Genomic DNA, 25,225 nt, shown 5'->3' on the forward strand with positions numbered 1-25,225 from the left:
CTATCCAGACATTATGTGTTTTGCACCTTGTTGGTTACATGTTCTCAGCTACCAAGAAGAAAGGAGGCGGATTTCCTGGTGGTCCTAATGCTGTCTTTATAATTCAGTTTATTGTAGAGCAGGGCAGGGAAAGGGGACACTTTTACAATGCAAACTTGTGGGGAAATTGTATAATGCAAACAAATCTTTTTCCCTTCCTGATGGTTCCTCAAAAATTTCTGCCCTGCATCTTGGAGAATGGGGCCTGGACGATCCAGACATTATGTGCTTTGCACCTCGATGTTTGGATCTTGTCAGGAACCAAGAGAAAAGGAGCCTGTATTCATAGAGGCCCTGAATCTCTCCATAGAATATACTTAGCTTGTAGCAGTGCAGGGAAAGGGGATTCTGTACTTTCCTCCCTATGAGGTAGCCCTGACTATGGGAGAGACACTGGTCCCCCACTGGGAAATGAAAGCTGAAGGTTATTTCGTTTCCTTGGTCACATGAGGAATCTGTCGCCTGTGTTCTTAGGATGTAATACAAACATTCTGGATCAGGAACCTGCAGTCCAGGGCCCAGCTACTTCCAAGGCGAGACCAACGTGATTAACTTCAGTGCTGAAGAACGAATCCCAAGTCCCAAGAGCAGGTCAGTACCCCACCCCTCAGGCTACCTCTGCCACCAAAAAAACCTTAAGAAAAGCGAACATAAGGAGGCAGCTAGGTGGCACAGTGGATAGAGCACCAGCCCTGAACACAGGAGGGACCTGAGTTCAAATTCGGGTTCAGAGACTTAACACATCCAGGCTCTGTGGCCCTGGGCAAGTCACTTAACCCCAACTGCTTCAACAACAAGATATATAGATATAGATGGGGACGTATAAAGGGAAGATACTAGGGTTCTTTGTGCCCGGACTTCCTATCATTAGGGAAAATAAGCTTTTCATGTTTTAAAGTAATGCAGGGTATGCACTCTGCACCTTGCTCACTTATTTAAGACAAAACTAAAAAGTAGCCGCTTTCCATCTGATCTAGGGTACGTTCTCTGTCATAACAAGGGAGTTCCTACCTGAAAATGCACCAATAATTTAGGGGGAGAAAAGGCAAAGCTTGCACGGAAGTCGGTTTGAAACTTCTGATGTTCTCCATCTCTGGGGGGCTCTCCCCATATCACAATTCCTGCCTACATTTCTACTGCCCCAAACTTGTGGGGAAACCTATTCCTTGTAACATGTACTTGAAGCTTTCCACTGTCTCTCCAATGTTTTCTGCCCTGCACCTTGGAGAATGGGGCCTGGACGATCCAGACATTATGTGATTTGCACGTCAATGTTTAGATCTTGTCAGCTACCAAGAGAAAAGGAGCCTGTTTTCATAGCGGTCCTAATGGCCTCCTGAGAATATACTTAATTTGTTCCTCTGCGGGGAAACGGGTATCTTTTACTACCCAAACTTTGGGGTAAATCATATTCTCCAAAGCAGTACTTCTCCCCTCCTGACTGTCGCTCTAATGATTTGTCCCCTGCAGCTTAGAGAATGGGGCCTGGACTATCCAGACATTATGTGTTTTGCACCTTGTTGGTTACATGTTCTCAGCTACCAAGAAGAAAGGAGGCGGATTTCCTGGTGGTCCTAATGCTGTCTTTATAATTCAGTTTATTGTAGAGCAGGGCAGGGAAAGGGGACACTTTTACAATGCAAACTTGTGGGGAAATCTTATAAAGCAAATAAATCCTTCTCCCTTCCTGACAAGGTTCCTCAAAAATTTCTGCCCTGCATCTTGGAGAATGGGGCCTGGACGATCCAGACATTATGTGCTTTGCACCTCGATGTTTGGATCTTGTCAGGAACCAAGAGAAAAGGAGCCTGTATTCATAGGGGCCCTGAAGCTCTCCATAGAATATACTTAGCTTGCAGCAGTGCAGGGAAAGGGGATTCTGTACTTTCCTCCCCAGGAGGTAGCCCTGACTATGGGAGAGACACTGGTCCCCCACTGGGAAATGAAAGCTGAAGGTTATTTCATTTCCTTGGTCACATGAGGAATCTGTCGCCTGTGTTCTTAGGATGTAATACAAACATTCTGGATCAGGAACCTGCAGTCCAGGGCCCAGCTACTTCCAAGGCGAGACCAATGTGATTAACTTCAGTGCTGAAGAACGAATCCCAAGTCCCAAGAGCGGGTCAGCGCCACCGCTCAGGCTACCTCTGCCACCAAAAAAACCTTAAGAAAAGGGAACATAAGGAGGCAGCTAGGTGGCACAGTGGATAGAGCACCAGCCCTGAACACAGGAGGGACCTGAGTTCAAATTCGGGTTCAGAGACTTAACACATCCAGGCTCTGTGGCCCTGGGCAAGTCACTTAACCTCAATTGCCTCAAGAACAAGATATATAGATATAGATGTAGACGTATAAAGGGAAGATACTAGGGTCCTTTGTGCCCAGGATTTCCTATCATTAGGGAAAATAAGCTTTTCATGTTTTTAAGTAATGCAGGGTATGCACTCTGCTCCTAGCTCACTTATTTAAGACAAACCTAAAAAGCAGCTGCTTTCCATCTGATCTAGGCTGTGCTCGCTGTCATAAGAAGGGAGTTCCTACCTGAAAATGCACCTATAATTTAGGGGGAAAAAAGGCAAAGCTTGCCCGACTGTCGCTTTGAAACTGCTGATGCTCTCCATCTCTGCTGGGGCTCTCCCCATATAACAATTCCTGCCTACATTTCTACCGCCCCAAACTTGTGGGGAAACCTTATACTTGAAACATGTACCTCAAGCTTTCCACTGTCTCTCCAATGTTTCTGCCCTGTATCTTGGAGAATGGGGCCTGGACTATCCAGACATTATGTGTTTTGCACCTTGTTGGTTACATGTTCTCAGCTACCAAGAAGAAAGGAGGCGGATTTCCTGGTGGTCCTAATGCTGTCTTTATAATTCAGTTTATTGTAGAGCAGGGCAGGGAAAGGGGACACTTTTACAATGCAAACTTGTGGGGAAATTGTATAATGCAAACAAATCTTTTTCCCTTCCTGATGGTTCCTCAAAAATTTCTGCCCTGCATCTTGGAGAATGGGGCCTGGACGATCCAGACATTATGTGCTTTGCACCTCGATGTTTGGATCTTGTCAGGAACCAAGAGAAAAGGAGCCTGTATTCATAGAGGCCCTGAATCTCTCCATAGAATATACTTAGCTTGTAGCAGTGCAGGGAAAGGGGATTCTGTACTTTCCTCCCCAGGAGGTAGCCCTGACTATGGGAGAGACACTGGTCCCCCACTGGGAAATGAAAGCTGAAGGTTATTTCATTTCCTTGGTCACATGAGGAATCTGTCGCCTGTGTTCTTAGGATGTAATACAAACATTCTGGATCAGGAACCTGCAGTCCAGGGCCCAGCTACTTCCAAGGCGAGACCAATGTGATTAACTTCAGTGCTGAAGAACGAATCCCAAGTCCCAAGAGCGGGTCAGCGCCACCGCTCAGGCTACCTCTGCCACCAAAAAAACCTTAAGAAAAGGGAACATAAGGAGGCAGCTAGGTGGCACAGTGGATAGAGCACCAGCCCTGAACACAGGAGGGACCTGAGTTCAAATTCGGGTTCAGAGACTTAACACATCCAGGCTCTGTGGCCCTGGGCAAGTCACTTAACCTCAATTGCCTCAAGAACAAGATATATAGATATAGATGTAGACGTATAAAGGGAAGATACTAGGGTCCTTTGTGCCCAGGATTTCCTATCATTAGGGAAAATAAGCTTTTCATGTTTTTAAGTAATGCAGGGTATGCACTCTGCTCCTAGCTCACTTATTTAAGACAAACCTAAAAAGCAGCTGCTTTCCATCTGATCTAGGCTGTGCTCGCTGTCATAAGAAGGGAGTTCCTACCTGAAAATGCACCTATAATTTAGGGGGAAAAAAGGCAAAGCTTGCCCGACTGTCGCTTTGAAACTGCTGATGCTCTCCATCTCTGCTGGGGCTCTCCCCATATAACAATTCCTGCCTACATTTCTACCGCCCCAAACTTGTGGGGAAACCTTATACTTGAAACATGTACCTCAAGCTTTCCACTGTCTCTCCAATGTTTCTGCCCTGTATCTTGGAGAATGGGGCCTGGACTATCCAGACATTATGTGTTTTGCACCTTGTTGGTTACATGTTCTCAGCTACCAAGAAGAAAGGAGGCGGATTTCCTGGTGGTCCTAATGCTGTCTTTATAATTCAGTTTATTGTAGAGCAGGGCAGGGAAAGGGGACACTTTTACAATGCAAACTTGTGGGGAAATTGTATAATGCAAACAAATCTTTTTCCCTTCCTGATGGTTCCTCAAAAATTTCTGCCCTGCATCTTGGAGAATGGGGCCTGGACGATCCAGACATTATGTGCTTTGCACCTCGATGTTTGGATCTTGTCAGGAACCAAGAGAAAAGGAGCCTGTATTCATAGAGGCCCTGAATCTCTCCATAGAATATACTTAGCTTGTAGCAGTGCAGGGAAAGGGGATTCTGTACTTTCCTCCCCAGGAGGTAGCCCTGACTATGGGAGAGACACTGGTCCCCCACTGGGAAATGAAAGCTGAAGGTTATTTCGTTTCCTTGGTCACATGAGGAATCTGTCGCCTGTGTTCTTAGGATGTAATACAAACATTCTGGATCAGGAACCTGCAGTCCAGGGCCCAGCTACTTCCAAGGCGAGACCAACGTGATTAACTTCAGTGCTGAAGAACGAATCCCAAGTCCCAAGAGCAGGTCAGTACCCCACCCCTCAGGCTACCTCTGCCACCAAAAAAACCTTAAGAAAAGCGAACATAAGGAGGCAGCTAGGTGGCACAGTGGATAGAGCACCAGCCCTGAACACAGGAGGGACCTGAGTTCAAATTCGGGTTCAGAGACTTAACACATCCAGGCTCTGTGGCCCTGGGCAAGTCACTTAACCCCAACTGCTTCAACAACAAGATATATAGATATAGATGGGGACGTATAAAGGGAAGATACTAGGGTTCTTTGTGCCCGGACTTCCTATCATTAGGGAAAATAAGCTTTTCATGTTTTAAAGTAATGCAGGGTATGCACTCTGCACCTTGCTCACTTATTTAAGACAAAACTAAAAAGTAGCCGCTTTCCATCTGATCTAGGGTACGTTCTCTGTCATAACAAGGGAGTTCCTACCTGAAAATGCACCAATAATTTAGGGGGAGAAAAGGCAAAGCTTGCACGGAAGTCGGTTTGAAACTTCTGATGTTCTCCATCTCTGGGGGGCTCTCCCCATATCACAATTCCTGCCTACATTTCTACTGCCCCAAACTTGTGGGGAAACCTATTCCTTGTAACATGTACTTGAAGCTTTCCACTGTCTCTCCAATGTTTTCTGCCCTGCACCTTGGAGAATGGGGCCTGGACGATCCAGACATTATGTGATTTGCACGTCAATGTTTAGATCTTGTCAGCTACCAAGAGAAAAGGAGCCTGTTTTCATAGCGGTCCTAATGGCCTCCTGAGAATATACTTAATTTGTTCCTCTGCGGGGAAACGGGTATCTTTTACTACCCAAACTTTGGGGTAAATCATATTCTCCAAAGCAGTACTTCTCCCCTCCTGACTGTCGCTCTAATGATTTGTCCCCTGCAGCTTAGAGAATGGGGCCTGGACTATCCAGACATTATGTGTTTTGCACCTTGTTGGTTACATGTTCTCAGCTACCAAGAAGAAAGGAGGCGGATTTCCTGGTGGTCCTAATGCTGTCTTTATAATTCATTTTATTGTAGAGCAGGGCAGGGAAAGGGGACACTTTTACAATGCAAACTTGTGGGGAAATTGTATAATGCAAACAAATCCTTCTCCCTTCCTGATGGTTCCTCAAAAATTTCTGCCCTGCATCTTGGAGAATGGGGCCTGGACGATCCAGACATTATGTGCTTTGCCCCTGGAGGTTTGGATCTTGTCAGGAACCAAGAGAAAAGGAGCCTGTATTCATAGAGGCCCTGAAGATCTCCATAGAATATACTTAGCTTGCAGCAGTGCAGGGAAAGGGGATTCTGTACTTTCCTCCCCAGGAGGTAGCCCTGACTATGGGAGAGACACTGGTCCCCCTCTGGGAAATGAAAGCTGAAGGTTATTTTATTTCCTTGGTCACATGAGGAATCTGTCCTCTGTGTTCTTAGGATGTAATACAAACATTCTGGATCGGGAACCTGCAGTCCAGGGCCCAGCTACTTCCAAGGCGAGACCAATGTGATTAACTTCAGTGCTGAAGAACGAATCCCAAGTCCCAAGAGCGGGTCAGTACCCCACCGCTCAGGCCACCTCTGCCCCCCCCCCAAAAAAAAAAAAAAAAAAAAACTTAGAAAAAGCGAACATAAGGAGGCAGCTAGGTGGCACAGTGGATAGAGCACCAGCCCTGAACTCAGGAGGGACCTGAGTTCAAATTTGACCTCAGAGATTTAACACATCCAGGCTGTGTGACCCTGGGCAAGTCACTTAACCCCAACTGCCTCAACAAGAAGATATATAGATATAGATGGGGACGTATAAAGGGAAGATACTAGGGTTCTTTGTGCCCGGACTTCCTATCATTAGGGAAAATAAGCTTTTCATGTTTTAAAGTAATGCAGGGTATGCACTCTGCACCTTTCTCACTTATTTAAGACAAAACTAAAAAGCAGCCGCTTTCCATCTGATCTAGGGTACGTTCTCTGTCATAAGAAGGGAGTTCCTACCTGAAAATGCACCAATAATTTAGGGGGAAAAAGGCAAAGCTTGCACGGAAGTCGGTTTGAAACTGCTGATGCTCTCCATCTCTGGGGGGCTCTCCCCATATAACAATTCCTGCCTACATTTCTACCGCCCCAAACTTGTGGGGAAACCTTATACTTGAAACATGTACTTGAAGCTTTCCACTGTCTCTCAAATGTTTTCTGCCCTGCATCTTGGAGAATGGGGCCTGGACGATCCAGACATTATGTGATTTGCACCTCGATGTTTAGATCTTGTCAGCTACCAAGAGAAAAGGAGCCTGTTTTCATAGCGGTCCTAATGGCCTCCTGAGAATATACTTAATTTGTTCCTCTGCAGGGAAAGGGGAATCCTTTACTAACCAAACTTCCGGGGAAATCCTATTCTCCAAAGCAGTACTTCTCCCCTCCTGACTGTCGCTCTAATGATTTGTGCCCTGCACCTTAGAGAATGGGGCCTGGACTGTCCAGACATTATGTGTTTTGCACCTTGTTGGTTACATGTTCTCAGCTACCAAGAAGAAAGGAGGCGGATTTCCTGGTGGTCCTAATGCTGTCTTTATAATTCAGTTTATTGTAGAGGCCCTGAAAGTCTCCTTAGAATATACTTAGTATGCAGCAGTGCAGGGAAAGGAACTCTTAATTTTCCTCTTTAGTAGTTAGCCCAGCCCATGGCAGAGAGTCTGGCCCCCTGCTGGGAAAAGGAAGCTTAAGGTCATTCTATGTACTTGGTCACAAGAGGATTCAGTCATGTATTTTCTCAAAGTCTAGTAACAAGTGTCTGCATCAGGAAAGAACAGGTCAGGTCCTTGCTACTTTCACAGTGTTATCAGCATGATTTGCTCTACTGCTTTTGGATGAACCCTAATTCATTTTAACCACAGCACTATCCATGCTTATCACAAAAGAGTCTAAACTTGTTTAGCCCAAAGATCTCCTTTTTTAGCTTTTCCTCCCGTTATCCAAAATAATTCTCCTATCATTTAAGTAGGCTGAGGAGTTGGGGACTCTGGAACTTCCCAAAGCCTTCTTGGGCACTCCTGGGACAAGATGTATTCCTTTAGCCTCTCCTGCTTGTGGAACATTCCTTAATGGCAAGAGATAATCTCCCTTTCTTACTAAATCTCTAATATTTAGCCAGTTCCATCGTGGAGCATTGATTATGTAATTTTCTTGGTTTAGTGCGGTCTAGATTAGATCCTGCTTATTTTGAGGTATCAAGCGTAAGGATGTCACAATACAAGGACTGAGGAAGGTCCTCAACACAATGTACTACTTTACTCAATGTACATAAGGCACATAGAAATAGTTGAGTTGAAATAAATCTATAGAGAAAGGAGGTCCTTCCTTTTTCCTCAAGGGATCATGCTAGTCCTTGGGACATTCACAAGTCCCCTTATGGGAAAAGCCAGGCACCGCCATTGCATTTTGTAGGTCAGCTGAGGAATGATCCTCCTCTGTGTCTCACCGTCCAGTGACGGGAAGGCAGGACCCTTCTTCCAGCAAAGGGAAGGAACAGTCCAGGGCCCAGCTGCTTTGAAGATAAGATCATGGTCATGTCTTGCAGTGGTGAAAGACAAACCTGAAGACCCAGGAGCGGTCCTCAACACCTCAGTTCAATCTACACTCATCGAATGTCCCTTTCCCAGCATTTCCTCCCATTGTGCAAAATAATTCTAAGGTAGGATGGGGACGCTGGGACTTCCCCAAGCCTTCTTAGGTACTACAGGGAAGAGAAATGTTCTAGATTGTTGAGCAGCTTCCTACTTGTGGAACAGATCCTCATGGCTGGTGATGGTTTTCCTTTTCTTCCTGAAGATCTGATATTTTGCCCAATCCATGTACAAGTATTTCTCATGGATGGTCCTTTTCATGCTGTGATTTCCAGCTCAGATCCTGGTTCTTGCCAGTTAGGGGTAAAGGCGCTGAAACCCATAGAATCAGGAAAGCCCTCAACAGAATGCACTGCATTCCTCAGTGTTCAGTACATGGAGATAGTGGGGTGAAGATAGCACTGTAGAGAAAGAGGGCTCTTGTCTTCTCTCCCAAAAGTCATCATAGGCCATGGCAGGGACACTGCTCTCTTACTACACCTTAAGGGCATTCCACTTACTTGGTCAGATGAGAAATCTGTCCTCTGTGTACATAAGTACTAGTAACAAATATTCTGGATATTTATTGTAGAGAAGTGCAGGGAAAGGGGACACTTTTAGCAATGCTAACTTGGGTGGAAATCTAATCATGAAAGAAATCCTTCTCCCTTCCTGGCTGTCACTCCCAGGGAAAGTGGATTCTGTACTTTCCTCCCTAGGAGGTAGGCTGGTCCCCCACTGGGAAATGAAAGCTGAAGGTTATTTTATTTGCTAGGACAGATGAGGAATCTGTCGCCTGTGTTCTTAGGATGTAATACAAACATTCTGGATCGGGAACCTGCAGTCCAGGGCCCAGCTACTTCCAAGGCGAGACCAATGTGATTAACTTCAGTGCTGAAGAACGAATTCCAAGTCCCAAGAGCGGGTCAGTACCCCACCGCTCAGGCCACCTCTGCCCCCCCAAAAAAACCTTACAAAAAGGGAACATAAGGAGGCAGCTAGGTGGCACAGGGGATAGAGCACCAGCCCTGAACACAGGAGGAACCTAAGTTCAAATTTGACCTCAGAGATTTAACACATCCAGGCTCTGTGGCCCTGGGCAAGTCACTTAACCCCAACTGCCTCAACAACAAGATATATGGATATAGATGTGGACTTATAAAGGGAAGATACTAGGGTCCTTTGTGCCCAGGACTTCCTATCATTAGGGAAAATAAGCTTTTCATGTTTTAAAGTAATGCAGGGTATGCACTCTGCACCTTTCTCACTTATTTAAGACAAAACTAAAAAGCAGCCGCTTTCCATCTGATCTAGGGTACGTTCTCTGTCATAAGAAGGGAGTTCCTACCTGAAAATGCACCAATAATTTAGGGGGAAAAAGGCAAAGCTTGCACGGAAGTCGGTTTGAAACTGCTGATGCTCTCCATCTCTGGGGGGCTCTCCCCATATAACAATTCCTGCCTACATTTCTATCGCCCCAAACTTGTGGGGAAACTTATTCCTTGTAACATGTACCTCAAGCTTTCCACTGTCTCTCCAATGTTTCTGCCCTGCATCTTGGAGAATGGGGCCTGGACGATCCAGACATTATGTGTTTTGCACCTTGTTGGTTACATGTTCTCAGCTACCAAGAAGAAAGGAGGCGGATTTCCTGGTGGTCCTAATGCTGTCTTTATAATTCAGTTTATTGTAGAGCAGGGCAGGGAAAGGGGACACTTTTACAATGCAAACTTGTGGGGAAATCTTATAATGCAAACAAATCCTTCTCCCTTCCTGACGGTTCCTCAAATATTTCTGCCCTGCATCTTGGAGAATGGGGCCTGGACGATCCAGACATTATGTGCTTTGCACCTCGATGTTTGAATCATGTCACCTACCAAGAGAAAAGGAGCCTGTATTCATAGCGGTCCTAATGGCCTCCTGAGAATATACTTAATTTGTTCCTCTGCATGAAAATGGGTATCTTTTACTACCCAAACTTTGGGGGAAATCATATTCTGCAAAGCAGTACTTCTCCCCTCCTGACTGTCGCTCTAATGATTTCTGCCCTGCACCTTGGAGAATGGGGCCTGGACGATCCAGACATTATGTGCTTTGCACCTCGATGTTTGGATCTTGTCAGGAACCAAGAGAAAAGGAGCCTGTATTCATAGAGGCCCTGAAGCTATCCTTAGAATATACTTAGCTTGTAGCAGGGCAGGGAAAGGGGATTCTGTACTTTCCTCCCCAGGAGGTAGCCCTGACTATGGGAGAGACACTGGTCCCCCTCTGGGAAATGAAAGCTGAAGGTTATTTCATTTCCTTGGTCACATGAGGAATCTGTCGCCTGTGTTCTTAGGATGTAATACAAACATTCTGGATCGGGAACCTGCAGTCCAGGGCCCAGCTACTTCCAAGACGAGACCAATGTGATTAACTTCAGTGCTGAAGAACGAATCCCAAGTCCCAAGAGCGGCTCAGCGCCACCGCTCAGGCTCCTCTGCCACCAAAAAAAAGACCTTAAGGAAAGGGAACATAAGGAGGCAGCTAGGTGGCACAGTGGATAGAGCACCAGCCCTGAAGTCAGGAGGGACCTGAGTTCAAATTCGGGCTCAGAGACTTAACACATCCAGGCTCTGTGACCCTGGGCAAGTCACTTAACCCCAACTGCCTCAACAACAATATATATGGATATAGATGTGGACGTATAAAGGGAAGATACTAGGGTCCTTTGTGCCCAGACTTCCTATCGTTAGGGAAAATAAGCTTTTCATGTTTTAAAGTAATGGAGGGTATGCACTCTGCTCCTAGCTCACTTATTTAAGACAAACCTAAAAAGCAGCTGCTTTCCATCTGATCTAGGCTGTGCTCGCTGTCATAAGAAGGGAGTTCCTACCTGAAAATGCACCTATAATTTAGGGGGAAAAAAGGCAAAGCTTGCCCGACTGTCGCTTTGAAACTGCTGATGCTCTCCATCTCTGCTGGGGCCCTCCCCACATCACAATTCCTGCCTACATTTCTACCGCCCCAAACTTGTGGGGAAACTTATTCCTTGTAACATGTACCTCAAGCTTTCCACTGTCTCTCCAATGTTTTCTGCCCTGCATCTTGGAAAATGGGGCCTGGACTATCCAGACATTATGTGTTTTGCACCTTGTTGGTTACATGTTCTCAGCTACCAAGAAGAAAGGAGGCGGATTTCCTGGTGGTCCTAATGCTGTCTTTATAATTCAGTTTATTGTAGAGCAGGGCAGGGAAAGGGGACACTTTTACAATGCAAACTTGTAGGGAAATCTTATAATGCAAACAAATCCTTCTCCCTTCCTGATGGTTCCTCAAAAATTTCTGCCCTGCATCTTGGAGAATGGGGCCTGGACGATCCAGACATTATGTGCTTTGCACCTCGATGTTTGGATCTTGTCAGGAACCAAGAGAAAAGGAGCCTGTATTCATAGAGGCCCATAAGCTCTCCATAGAATATACTTAGCTTGCAGCAGTGCAGGGAAAAGGGGATTCTGTACTTTCCTCCCTATGAGGTAGCCCTGACTATGGGAGAGACACTGGTCCCCCACTGGGAAATGAAAGCTGAAGGTTATTTCATTTCCTTGGTCAGATGAGGAATCTGTCCTCTGTGTTCTTAGGATGTAATACAAACATTCTGGATCGGGAACCTGCAGTCCAGGGCCCAGCTACTTCCAAGGCGAGACCAATGTGATTAACTTCAGTGCTGAAGAACGAATCCCAAGTCCCAAGAGCGGGTCAGTACCCCACCGCTCAGGCCACCTCTGCCCCCCCCCCCCAAAAAAAAAAAAAAAAAAAAAAACTTAGAAAAAGCGAACATAAGGAGGCAGCTAGGTGGCACAGTGGATAGAGCACCAGCCCTGAACACAGGAGGAACCTGAGTTCAAATTCAGGTTCAGAGATTTAACACATCCAGGCTGTGTGACCCTGGGCAAGTCACTTAACCCCAACTGCCTCAACAACAAGATATATAGATATAGATGGGGACGTATAAAGGGAAGATACTAGGGTCCTTTGTGCCTAGGACTTCCTATCATTAGGGAAAATAAGCTTTTCATGTTTTAAAGTAATGGAGGGTATGCACTCTGCTCCTAGCTCACTTATTTAAGACAAACCTAAAAAGCAGCCGCTTTCCATCTGATCTAGGGTATGTTCTCTGTCATAAGAAGGGAGTTCCTACCTGAAAATGCACCAATAATTTAGGGGGAAAAAGGCAAAGCTTGCACGGAAGTCGGTTTGAAACTTCTGATGCTCTCCATCTCTGCTGGGGCTCTCCCCATATAACAATTCCTGCCTACATTTCTATCGCCCCAAACTTGTGGGGAAACCTTATACTTGAAACATGTACCTCAAGCTTTCCACTGTCTCTCCAATGTTTCTGCCCTGCATCTTGGAGAATGGGGCCTGGACGATCCAGACATTATGTGCTTTGCACCTCGATGTTTGGATCATGTCAGCTACCAAGAGAAATGGAGCCTGTTTTCATAGCGGTCCTAATGGCCTCCTGAGAATATACTTAATTTGTTCCTCTGCGGGGAAACGGGTATCTTTTACTACCCAAACGTTGGGGGAAATCCTATTCTCCAAAGCAGTACTTCTCCCCTCCTGACTGTCGCTCTAATGATTTCTGCCCTGCATCTTGGAGAATGGGGTCTGGACGATCCAGACATTATGTGCTTTGCACCTCGATGTTTGGATCTTGTCAGGAACCAAGAGAAAAGGAGCCTGTATTCATAGGGGCCCTGAAGATCTCCATAGAATATACTTAGCTTGCAGCAGTGCAGGGAAAGGGGATTCTGTACTTTCCTCCCCAGGAGGTAGCCCTGACTATGGGAGAGACACTGGTCCCCCTCTGGGAAATGAAAGCTGAAGGTTATTTTATTTGGTTGGACAGATGAGGAATCTGTAGCCTGTATCCTTAGGATGGAATACAAACATTCTAGATCGGGAACCTGCAGTCCAGGGCCCAGCTACTTCCAAGGCGAGACCAATGTGATTAACTTCAGTGCTGAAGAACGAATCCCAAGTCCCAAGAGCGGGTCAGTACCCCACCGCTCAGGCCACCTCTGCCACCAAAAAAAAAAAAAAACTTAGAAAAAGCGAACATAAAGAGGCAGCTAGGTGGCACAGTGGATAGAGCACCAGCCCTGAACTCAGGAGGGACCTGAGTTCAAATTTGACCTCAGACATTTAACACATCCAGGCTGTGTGACCCTGGGCAAGTCACTTAACCCCAACTGCCTCAACAACAAGATATATAGATATAGATGGGGACGTATAAAGGGAAGATACTAGGGTGCTTTGTGCCCAGGACTTCCTATCATTAGGGAAAATAAGCTTTTCATGTTTTAAAGTAATGCAGGGTATGCACTCTGCTCCTTGCTCACTTATTTAAGACAAACCTAAAAAGTAGCCACTTTCCATCTGATCTAGTGTACGTTCTCTGTCATAAGAAGGGAGTTCCTACCTGAAAATGCACCAATAATTTAGGGGGAGAAAATGCAAAGCTTGCACGGATGTTGGTTTGAAACTGCTGATGTTCTCCATCTCTGGGGGGCCCTCCCCATATCACAATTCCTGCCTACATTTCTACCGCCCCAAACTTGTGGGGAAACCTATTCCTTGTAACATGTACTTGAAACTTTCCACTGTCTGCAATGTTTCTGCCCTGCATCTTGGAGAATGGGGCCTGGACGATCCAGACATTATGTGATTTGCACCTCGATGTTTAGATATTGTCAGGTACCAAGAGAAAAGGAGCCTGTTTTCATATCGGTCCTAATGGCCTCCTGAGAATATACTTAATTTGTTCCTCTGCAGGGAAAGGGGAATCCTTTACTAACCAAACTTCCGGGGAAATCCTATTCTCCAAAGCAGTATTTCTCCCCTCCTGACTGTTGCTCCACTGATTTGTGCCCTGCACCTTCGGACCTGTACTATCTAGACATTGCATTTTGCACCTTGTTTGTTACATGTTTGCAGCTATCAAGAAGAAAGGAGCTATATTTCATAATGGTCCTAATGCTGTCTTTATAATTTAGGTTATTGTAGAGCAGGGCAGGGAAAGGGCACACTTGCAGAATTGCAGACTTGTTGGGAAATCTTATGGAAACAAATACCTCTCCCCTCCTGACTGTTGCTCCAATGGTTTCTGCCCTGCACCTTGGACAATGGGGCCTGGACGATCTAGACAACATGTCTTTTGCACCTTGATGTTTTCATTTCTCAGCTACCAAGAGGAAAGGAGCCAGTGTTCATAGAGGTCCTGAAGCTCTCCTTAGAATATACATAGGTGACTGCAGTACAGAGAAAGGTGATTCTGTATTTTCTTCCCTAGGAGGTAGCCCAGCCCATGGGAGAGACTCTGGCCCCCTGCTGGGAAAAGGAAGCTTAAGGTCATTCCATTTCCTTGGATTCAGTCATGTATTTTCTGGAGGTCTAGTAACAAGTGTCTGGATCAGGAACCCGCAGTCTAGGGCCCAGCTACTTTCAAGGCGAGACCAATGTGATTAACTTCAGTGCTGAAGAACGAATCTCAAGTCCCAAGAGCGGGTCAGCGCCACCGCTCAGTCTCCCCTGGCTACAAAAGATACGTAAGATAAGAGAACATACTAAGATCTCATTCGCCCAGCACTTCCTTGTATTGAAGAAAAGAAACATCCCATCTTTTGCAGAAATGCAGGGTTTGTACTCTGCACTGGGCTCATTTAAGACAAATCCAAAAAGTACCTGCTTTCATACTGTGGTCTTGGTTTTGCTTGCCCTCATAAGGAAGGGAGCTCATCCTTGGAAATGTAACATTGCATTTGTGCTACAGAGTAGCGTAGCACAAATATGCATTTGAGAGTCTTAATGTTCTCCATATCTCTTGGGGCTCTCCTCATATCACAAATCCTGCCTACATTTTTTAAAACCCCAAACTTGTGTGTTGGAGGTCACGGCCCCAACTCCTGAGTGGAACAGGCCTTATTTGACCAGGACTGCCTGTCCACTTGAAGGGCGAAGATTGCGAGAGAGCCAGGATGGTGTGAGACTCTGTTTATTACAAAGTCCTTTTATCTCCTCAGTGCCTGCATCATACATAATCACATTCTAACCTATACCAGATATATGATTCCCTACAGGAAGCTACACGTAGATATGATGTGTGCATTCCTTTCCTAATAAGGACATTCAGCATACTCCCCTCCAAGGTCTGGCCCGCCTCTCCTGGGAACTGCCATGTTGCTCCTTTGAGTGGGACCCCCTTCCTCCCAATGCCATCTTGTTCACCCTTACAAGGCTACCCTCAGATTGCCTGAGCTGTGCCCCGTGCGATGTCCAAGGCTTGCGGGGGGTTGGCAGGCCCTCTTACACTTGTGGGGAAATCTTATCCTTGAAAGAAATACTTCAAGCTTTCCAACTGTCACTCCAATGTTTTCTGCCCTGCATCTTGGATAACTGGGCCTGGACTAGCCAGACATTATGTGCTTTGTACCTCGATTTTTAGATCTTGTCAGCTACCAGAAGGAAAGGATCCAATAATCCCAGAGGCCCTAATGCCCCCCTTAGAATATACTTATATTACAGCAGTACTGGGAAGGGGGACTCTTTACTTTCCTCCCTAGGAGGTAGCACAGCCCATAGGAGACACTATGGTCCCCTGTTGGGAAAAGAAAGCTTAAGTTCATTCCATATATTGGTCAGATGAGGAAAACTGTCATGTATTTTCTTAAGATCTATATCTATTAACCAGGTATACTGGATCAGAAATGAGCAGTCCAGGGCCCAGCTACTTTCACCTGAGCTCATCATGATTTATTGCACTGCTTTATGATGAACCCCAGGTCCCAGGAGCAGCTCAGCTCCTCTGCACATACTACATATCACAAAAGATACTGAAGTAGTCCAAAAGATCTCCTTTTCCCAGCATTTCTTCCCATTTTGCAAAATAATTCTCCCATTACTTAAGTATGGTGAGGTGGGTTAGGGACTCTGGAACTTCCCCAATCCTTCTTGGGCACTCCAGGGAAGAGAAATGCTCTGGATCTTTGAGCAGTTTCCTACTTGTGGAACAAATCCTCATGGCTAGTTATAATTCTCCTTTTCTTCCTTAAGTTCTCATAATTTTTCCACTTCTTGGAATATTTCTAATGGACTTTCCTTTCGCTCTGTGATTTCTAGCTTAGATCCTGGTTCTTACCAGCTGTCAAGGGTAAACGTGCTGATGGACTCAGTAATGCCCTCAACAGAATATATACTACTTTCCTCAATATTCAGTACGTGGAGATAGTTGAGTTGAGATAGCCCTGCAGAGAAAGGAGACTCTTCTCTTTCCTCCCTAGGAGTTATCCTAGCATATGAGAGAGAGTCTGATCTCCTGCTGGGAAAAGACAACTTACTGTCATGCCATTTTGTTGGTCAGATGAGGAATCCCTAATCTGTGTTCTTGAGATCTGGTAAAAGTTATTCTGGATCAGGACCAAGCTGTCCAGGGCCCAGTTACTTTCAAGGTGAGACCATGGTGATTTGCTGCAGTGGTTAATGATGAACTCCAAGTCCCAGGAGCAAGTCAGTTCCACTGCAGTCTATACTTATCACAAAATAGTTAAGATAATGGAGCCTACATTTGCAACCTGTCAGATTGGCTAGAATAACAGGGAAAGATAATGCAGAATGTTGGAGGGGATGTGGGAAAACAGGGACACTGATACATTGTTGGTGGAACTGCGAATACATCCAGCCATTCTAGAGAGTGATTTAGAACTATACCCAAAAAGTTATCAAACTGCATACCCTTTGATCCAGTATACTATTACTGGGCTTATATCCCAAAGCGATATTAAAGAAGGGAAAGGGACCTGTATGGTCTAGAATGTTTGTGGCAGCTCTCTCTGTAGTAGCCAGAAACTGGAAACTACACGGATGTCCATCAATGGGAGAATGGCTGAATAAAATGTGGTATATGAATATTATGGAATATTATTGTTCTGTAAGAAATGACCAGCAGGATGATTTCAGAAAGCCCTGAAGACACTTAAGTGAACTGATGCTGAGTGAAATGAACAGGACCAGGAGATCATAATATACTTCAACAACAATATTATATGAGGATCAATTCTGACAGACGTGGCCCTCTCCAACAATGAGATGAACCAAATCAGTTCCAATAGAGCAGTAATGAACTGAACCAGCTACACCCAGAGGGAGAACTCTGGGAGATGACTATGAACCACTACATGGAATTCCCAATCCCTCTAATTTTGTCCACCTGCATTTTTTATTTCCTTCACAGGCTAATGGTATACTATTTCAAAAGCCGATTCTTTTTGTACAGCAAAATAATTGTTTGAACATGTATACATATTCTGCATTTAATTTATACTCTAACATATTTAACATGTATTGGTCAACCTTCCATCTGGGGGAGGGGAAGGAGGGGAAAAATTGGAACAAAAGGCTTGGCAGTTGTCAGTGCTATAAAATTACCCATGCATATATCTGGTAATAAAAAAAAACCCAATATTCATCCATCAATAATCTGTGGCAAGTTAGCCATTGAACCTGATGGGGTATTGGGTGTTTCCCTTTCCCAGTCTTTTGTAGCCTTCTACAGAGCCACAGTCAGTAAAGGCCCATAACATGTTTTTGTCATTTTGCTAAACTAAAAAGCTGTCTAGGGACTCATTATTTTCTTTTTTTTTTTTTTTTTTTTTTTAATTTTAAATTTTTTTATTTTATTTTATAATTATAACATTTTTTGACAGTACATATGCATGGGTAATTTTTTACAACATTATCCCTTGCACTTACTTCTATTCAGATTTTTTCCCTTCCTCCCCCAACCCCCTCCCCCAGATGGCAAGCAGTCTTATATATGTTAAATATATTACAGTATAATTTAGATACAATATATGTGTGTAGAACCGAATTTTTTGTTGCACAGGAAGAATTGGATTCAGAAGGTAAAAATAACAGTTTACATTCATTTCCCAGTGTTCCTTTTCTGGATGTAGCTGATTCTGTCCATCATTAATCAATTGGAATTGGATTAGCTCTTCTCTATGTTGAAGAAATCCACTTCCATCAGCATACATCCTCGTACAGTATCATTGTTGAAGTGTATAATGATCTTCTGGTTCTGCTCGTTTCACTCAGCATCAGTTGATGTAAGTCTCTCCAAGCCTCTCTGTATTTCTCCTGTTGGTCATTTCTTATAGAACATTAATATTCCATAACATTCATATACCATAGTTTACCCAACCATTCTCCAATTGATGGACATCCATTCATCTTCCAGCTTCTAGCCACTATGAAAAGGGCTGCCACAAACATTTTGGCACATACAGGACCCTTTCCCTTCTCTAGTAGTTCCTTGGGGTATAAGCCCAGTAGTAGTATGGCTGGGTCAAAGGGTATGCACATTTTGATAACTTTTTGGGCATAATTCCAGATTGCTCTCCAGAATGGTTGGATTCTTTCACAACTCCACCAACAATGCATCAGTGTCCCAGTTTTCCCACAACCCCTCCAACATTCATCGTTATTTGTTCCTGTCATTTTAGCCAATCTGACAGGTGTGTAATGATACCTCAGAGTTGTCTTAATTTGCATTTCTCTGATCAATAGTGATTTGGAACACTCTTTCATATGAGTGGAAATAGTTTTAATTTCATCATCTGAAAATTGTCTGTTCATATCCTTTGACCATTTATCAATTGGAGAATGGCTTGATTTCTTATAAATTAAAGTCAATTCTCTGTATATTTTGGAGATGAGGCCTTTATCAGAACCTTTAACTGTAAAAATGTTTTCCCAATTTCTTTCTTCCCTTCTAATCTTGTTTGCATTAGTTTTGTTTGTGCAGAAACTTTTTAATTTGGTGTAATCAAAATGTTCTATTTTGTGATCAATAATGGTCTCTAGTTCTCCCTTGGACACAAACTCCTTCCTCCTCCACAAGTCTGAGAGGTAAACCATCCCATGTTCCTCCAATTTATTTATGATTTCGTTCTTTATGCCTAAATCTTGGACCCATTTTGATCTAATCTTAGTATGTGGTGTTAAATGTGGGTCCATGGGACTCATTATTTTCAAACTGAGTTCAAGGGTTCCGAGTTCTGTTAAGGGAGGGGTCCCCTTCTGAGAGAGCTTTCCAGTTCTTCAGACCAACATCTATCCATCAATTAACTGACTTCTGTTGTCTCCCTGTGGCTACTTATCAAAGGATCTTCAAAAGCCCTTTTATCAAAAAGTGAGTTTCCAATTTAGAATGTAATCAATCTGAAACAATTTTTTTCTTTACATGGTTCTAATTCTATTGGGTGAAAGGTCAAATGTTGCCCTAGCTTTAGATGGGGCTTCTTTCTTATGCTTATATATTATCTGTTCTCAGCATCAAGGTGACTGTCCATATTAGCAGTTGTAGAACCAGGTTTTCATGGCAATTTTTGGGGTATCCTGTATAGTAAAGTTCTCTTGCTGAGCATGGGGTTCCACGTCATCCTGTCCAGTACTTTCTATTTCTATGTCTTAATGTAGCTCTGAGCAAATATGCGTGCTTCTTTCTACTAGATTCAAATGCATTGCTTCTACTGTCCAGTAGAATATTCCTGAAGTAGCCAAACACCAGCTGTCTTGAAGCAGAGATTTTGTGGGTAGATGGGATGGTTTTCAAAGTTCCTATAAATGTCTTCATCAATGGGCAGAAAAAAATCATCTCCTTTCCCCTAAAACCTTGTACCCTTGGAGACTGCAACTTCTCACATCCTAGCTATGATGATGATTAATTGGTAGAAGCATCCTATTTGTTAACCTGGCTCCTTCCTCCCAGTGTTCATTGACAACCATAACTTTAAGACTCTGCTATTGCTGAGTTTCTTGCTTAGATTGTGATGATTTGGGAAAGTTGTAGCATTGTGATCCTGGATAATTTGGTTCCTAGCCCCACCGTGCTCTCTCCTTTCTTCTGCTTCAATCACTCCCTCACTGACTGGCTCTGACCATGGTGCTATTGTTGAGAAATCTGTTTGCAGAGAATGGAGAGGATTCTTCCTCTTTCTTTTTCTGGTTCTTGGAGACCTGCTTCCCTTGCACTGGCCTGAAGTCCTCACTTAAGGCGTCATTTCCACTTAGTGTCCCCCCTGTAGCTTTTTTTTTTTTTTCTGCACGCTCCCAGAAGTTTCAGGGTTTTGACCTGACCAGAAATCATGCAGGAGGATGGTGGTGTTGTTTGTCCTTCTGTCTTGAAAAGGACCATAACATTAGGGCAGGGATGCCATGACGTGCAAGCTTCCCTGGACTAAGACTGCCTTTCCTTTGCTTGACTCCCCACTCTGAAAAACTCCATTTAATGAGTGGTCCTGCCCTTGTTCAAGGAAACTCACATGCATCTTCTTCATAGCTGCTCCCCTTTCCCCCTCTAAGGCAGAGCAAAATAAGTCTTTGACTAAATACATATAGAAAATCGAAAAAATTGGCACCAAACCCCCAGTCTTTGGAGATTTTTGTCTTTTATGTTAAACAAGGGCTAGATCCAAATAATTCCTAGGCCATGCCCTGAGAAGATTTGCTGTCAGCTGCATCTTAAATTAATCTCTGAATGTTTTAGAAGTTAAATTATGCAGCTACCTTTGTAATATCCCTCAGAGAGATTAAAATCACACATACACAGACGTGAATGGGAAGCAACTCAGATGAACTTGCTCCAGTCTTCAATTTCCCTTACAAAAACTCTTGCTTCCCACTTTTTGACAACTAAAACTGCAAATTTACTAATTACCAAATCGAAAGGCCTTTCCTCAGTCTTCATCTGCCTTTACCTCTCTGCTGCATTTCATGCTACTCACCACCCCTTTTCCTGGTTGTCCTCCTTCCTGCCTGATCAATCCTCAGCTTCCTTTGCAACTTTTTCCATATCATGTTTTCCCGCTGTGGCTGTCTTCTGAGACTGGGCTCTATACTCACTCACTTGGTTATTAGTTCATCACTCACATGGATTTAATTATCCTTGTGCAGATTACTCCCAGATTTATATCTGCAATCCAGTGGAATAGAACTTAATAAGCACTTGATTTGTGCCAAACCCTGTGCTAAATTTTAGTAACACCAAGATAAAGGCTCCATAGTCTGAACTTCTATTCTAATTGGGGAAAATTACTCATATAAAAGAGTTTAGCTGCAGAATATGTTCAAAGATGTAGTTGTCCTTAGGGTTTATTGACAGGTTTCATAGCAAGGGTTGGAGGAGGGTAGTTGTGGATATTTAGATTCCTTTCTTGGAAGAATGAAATCCTGGGGGAATCTGGATAGAGAGGGATCATGCTGGGCTTTTGGAAAGTATGGGGATGCTTTTGGAGCTAGGGTCTGTTGGCAGTCTTGAGAGGTTGGGGTGGTTGGTGGATTGCCATCTGGGGATCCTGAAGCATTTGTGGGGTGAGGGAACTCCAGTGAATTTCTGAAACCTGTATGGTCCATCCAGAGCCCTGAATTGATACCGACCACAGATTTAAGAAGTTCTTCATAGGCAGTAGAACTAACTATGCACTGCTTCCTTTTGCCATAGTGGTCATCAGTATCCCATATCATCTGCTTTCTTGAAATTATGGTTACTTTCATTTCCTCCTGCTGCAACAGTATGACTTTGTATCTGACATCACGGAGATGCTATTTCAGTCAATGGCTATGATTATTTCCTTAAAGTCTTCCTTGCTTCTTTAGCAGAGGGGCTAGATAATCGGTTCATTTTCTCCCTCCAGTGGGTGTTCCCAGCAAGCACATCACCAGGGTTTACTTCATGGGTCTTTGGCATCTGTGCTGTTGAATTTGTAGTTAAGATTGTGATGGCTCTGGCTAAGAGAACCTTCTTTGCTTGCCTTTCTGTTTACTCTTGCTGGATAAGAGGCCAATTATTGTTCCAGTAGCAATTCTAGATACTTTCCCTTGCTTCATCTTTGCAGCCCCTGTTTGTTTGCCAGTGACAGGGACCTAGGGGCCAAGGCTATGTCCTGCTCTTCTGCCTGCTACCACTTCTGTTCTAGAGTTTGGGCCTAGAAACTTTCTGGGGTCACCCCTGGCTGACTTAGACCCTGCCAGGTTATAGCAAAGGTTGGCCTTCATCTAGTAACATCCTTTAGCTCCATCTGCTTAACCCTTGCCACTCCAGTTTGGATCAGCCTTCATTTTTTTTTCCTTTGATGCATTCTCACCTTAGGAGACCTGATTTTGGATGCTAGTGACATCATGTTCAGGTCCCTGAGTCTGAGGCCACGCGGTAGATGACTGGAGGGAAGCAGAGCTGCAGTTGAGCCCCAGAGCTTCCTTTTCCTTTCTGTTGCTATTGGTGCTATTCCCCCAGAGGGAAGTAGGGGCAGGCTACAGGTGATAAAGGAAATACATCCTTTATGCCAATCTCAGTTGGTGGCTGATGATACTTCTAGGCTTTACATTGAGTTCAAGGTACAGGGGCCTGAACGTGCCACTAATCTGTTTAAAACCTACATTATGGTGAAATGGGAAAAACATACTAAAGGAAACCACTTTTTAATAAATAAATTTTGGCAAAATGGAAAAAAGAGAATAACTCCTTAAAAATAGAATTGTTGAAATGGGAGGGAGGAATCCAATTAAGAAAACAGCTCCTTTAAAAGTACAATTGGTCAAATGCAAAAGCTAACCAAAGAAAATAATTCAGTAAAAAATAGAATTGGACAAATGGAAGTGAATGACTCAATGAAGCATCAAGAATCAATCAAACAAAACTAAAAATGAAAATTGAAATGCAGAAGAAATGTAGATGAAAAATAGAAGAAAATGTAAAATATCCACATAAAAAATCAATTGACTTAGAAAATAGATCTAGGAGAGAATCTAAGAATTATTGGACTACCTGAAAACCATGATAAAAAAAGAACCTGAACAATATCTTTAAAGAAATCATCAAGGAATACTGCCCTGCTATCTTAGGACCAGAAGATAAAATAGAATCCATCAATCATCCACTTAAAGAGACCCCAAAATGAAAACTCCAAGGAATATGGTAGCTAAACTCCAGAATTATCCCATCAAGGAGAAAAAGCAGCCAGAAAGAAATAATTCAAATATCTAGGAGCCACAATATTCCAGAGGACAAATGAGCTTGAATTGAGACCGAGAGTCACCTACCCAGCAAAACTAAGCATTATCTTTCAGGGGAAAAGATGGACATTCAATGGAATAGGGGGTTTTCAACTATTTTTGTTGAAAAGACCAGAACTGAACAGAAAATTTGATGTTCAAATACAGAACTCAAGAGAAACATAAGAAGGTAAAAAGGGAAGGGAAAAAACTGTGTTATTTAAAGATTTAAAGGTTATGTTGACATCCCTATGTGAGAAGCTGATATATATAACTCTTGAAAAGTCTATCTTTGTTAGGGACATACATACTTAGAAGGTGTACGTTTAAGTTGACTTTAATGTGATCATATTAAAAAAACAAGGAGTGGAAAAAGGATTGTGCTGAAGAATGTATATTGCCTAAGTTATGACCTTAAGTCAGAACTCAAGAGCAGTCAGTTAATCGTCAGGAGAAGAGATCAGGGAAAAGAGCATTGTAAATGGACACAAGTTGGCCCCAGCAATGAATAGGAGATGGTGTTTAGAACAGATTGCTTTGGGGGAAATGTTTAGCAATTTCAATAATCCCAACAAGTTGCCTAACTCAAAGGCCCATATATGTTTTTAAACTGTTATGTAAATGCTAATGATAGAACATCTTTAGTCGTAGAAGAGTCAAAATTGGGGGTGCCCACACTTATTGTACAATTTCCCAAATGCAGTTCAGCATTTCAGTTGTTATACAAAATGAGTTAAAGCACTATCTGTAAAGGTGTTATGATAAAGTAGAGCAGTTATAGGTTACAGAGGGCCAAAATGACATCAGCTGAGGTCATGGTACTAGAATGCTTCAGACACCCAGCCACATGTGAATTCTAAGGTTTTCGCTTTGTTATTTTTAATTTTTAAAAAGGAAAAGTGTGTTTGGGAGAGCCCAAAAAAGCAGCCTGAGAAATTCTGAACACTTAATCATAATTCCACCTCTCGTGGTAGCATCCCAAATCCAGAACATAAATGCCCACCATGTGCATCTGCACATATGTCTATATGTATATGTCTATAACCAATTCACAGGTTGAATATCATCCTAGCCATGATTCAACATTCACGACAGTATTTTTAACATAAATGTTTATGGTGAAAAAAACATGTCTTTTGTCCTTTTGGATTTTCTCTCATTATTTTTGTTTCCTGGTATGAGACAATTGAAGGCTCTTTTTAATTTTTTCTCTGACATCCCAAAGACCTTTAAATGCTAACTTCAGACAGACATTCACTAAGTGTTTCGGTTTCAGAATTCTTTGGAAATGTCAAATTTCCCTGGCAATATTTGTCACACTGAATATACATCCATTTGCTACATTCACAAGCTCGCTTGTTAACCTCAGCAGGTAGTCAAGAAAGTTTAGTGTATTCCTCTACCAAATCCAGTTTTATACCTATCCAGCTTAGTACATCATTAAGTTACTATTTTTGAATTCTTCTCTAAGACATTAGGTCTATCTAAAAATGCCATATGCGAAAACTCATCATCAGAAGACTATCTCGAAAAAAAAAATGTGTTTTCATACTTTTCATGTTGTTTGCACTTATCTTTCTTAGAAAGAACTTTAGCAATAATTAATAGAAAGTAGAATTCTTCACAACCATATTAACAACCATTTATAATGCAATACTTAGAAAACCCTGGCAGCTCTGTAGATGATGACACATATCATGTGTGACACAAGAAAGGGATGCTCAATGAATGAATAAAGCATTTATTAAGTGCCTACTATGCACCACGTTCTAAAGGTACAAATGCAAACGCAAGACATTTCCCACTTTGAAGGAGTTTACATTCTAATGGGGGAGACAA

General features: G+C 43.3%; 1 protein-coding gene across 2 annotated transcripts in view; it reads right to left on the reverse strand.

The window, feature by feature from the left end:
- KLHL4 (kelch like family member 4) overlaps positions 1-25,225 on the reverse strand; it is a 189,131-nt gene that overhangs the window by 64,736 nt on the left and 99,170 nt on the right. The gene's annotated exons all lie outside the window — the stretch shown is intronic.

Source organism: Sminthopsis crassicaudata, chromosome X, assembly GCF_048593235.1.
Source record: "Sminthopsis crassicaudata isolate SCR6 chromosome X, ASM4859323v1, whole genome shotgun sequence".
NCBI classification, from domain to species: Eukaryota; Metazoa; Chordata; class Mammalia; order Dasyuromorphia; family Dasyuridae; genus Sminthopsis; species Sminthopsis crassicaudata.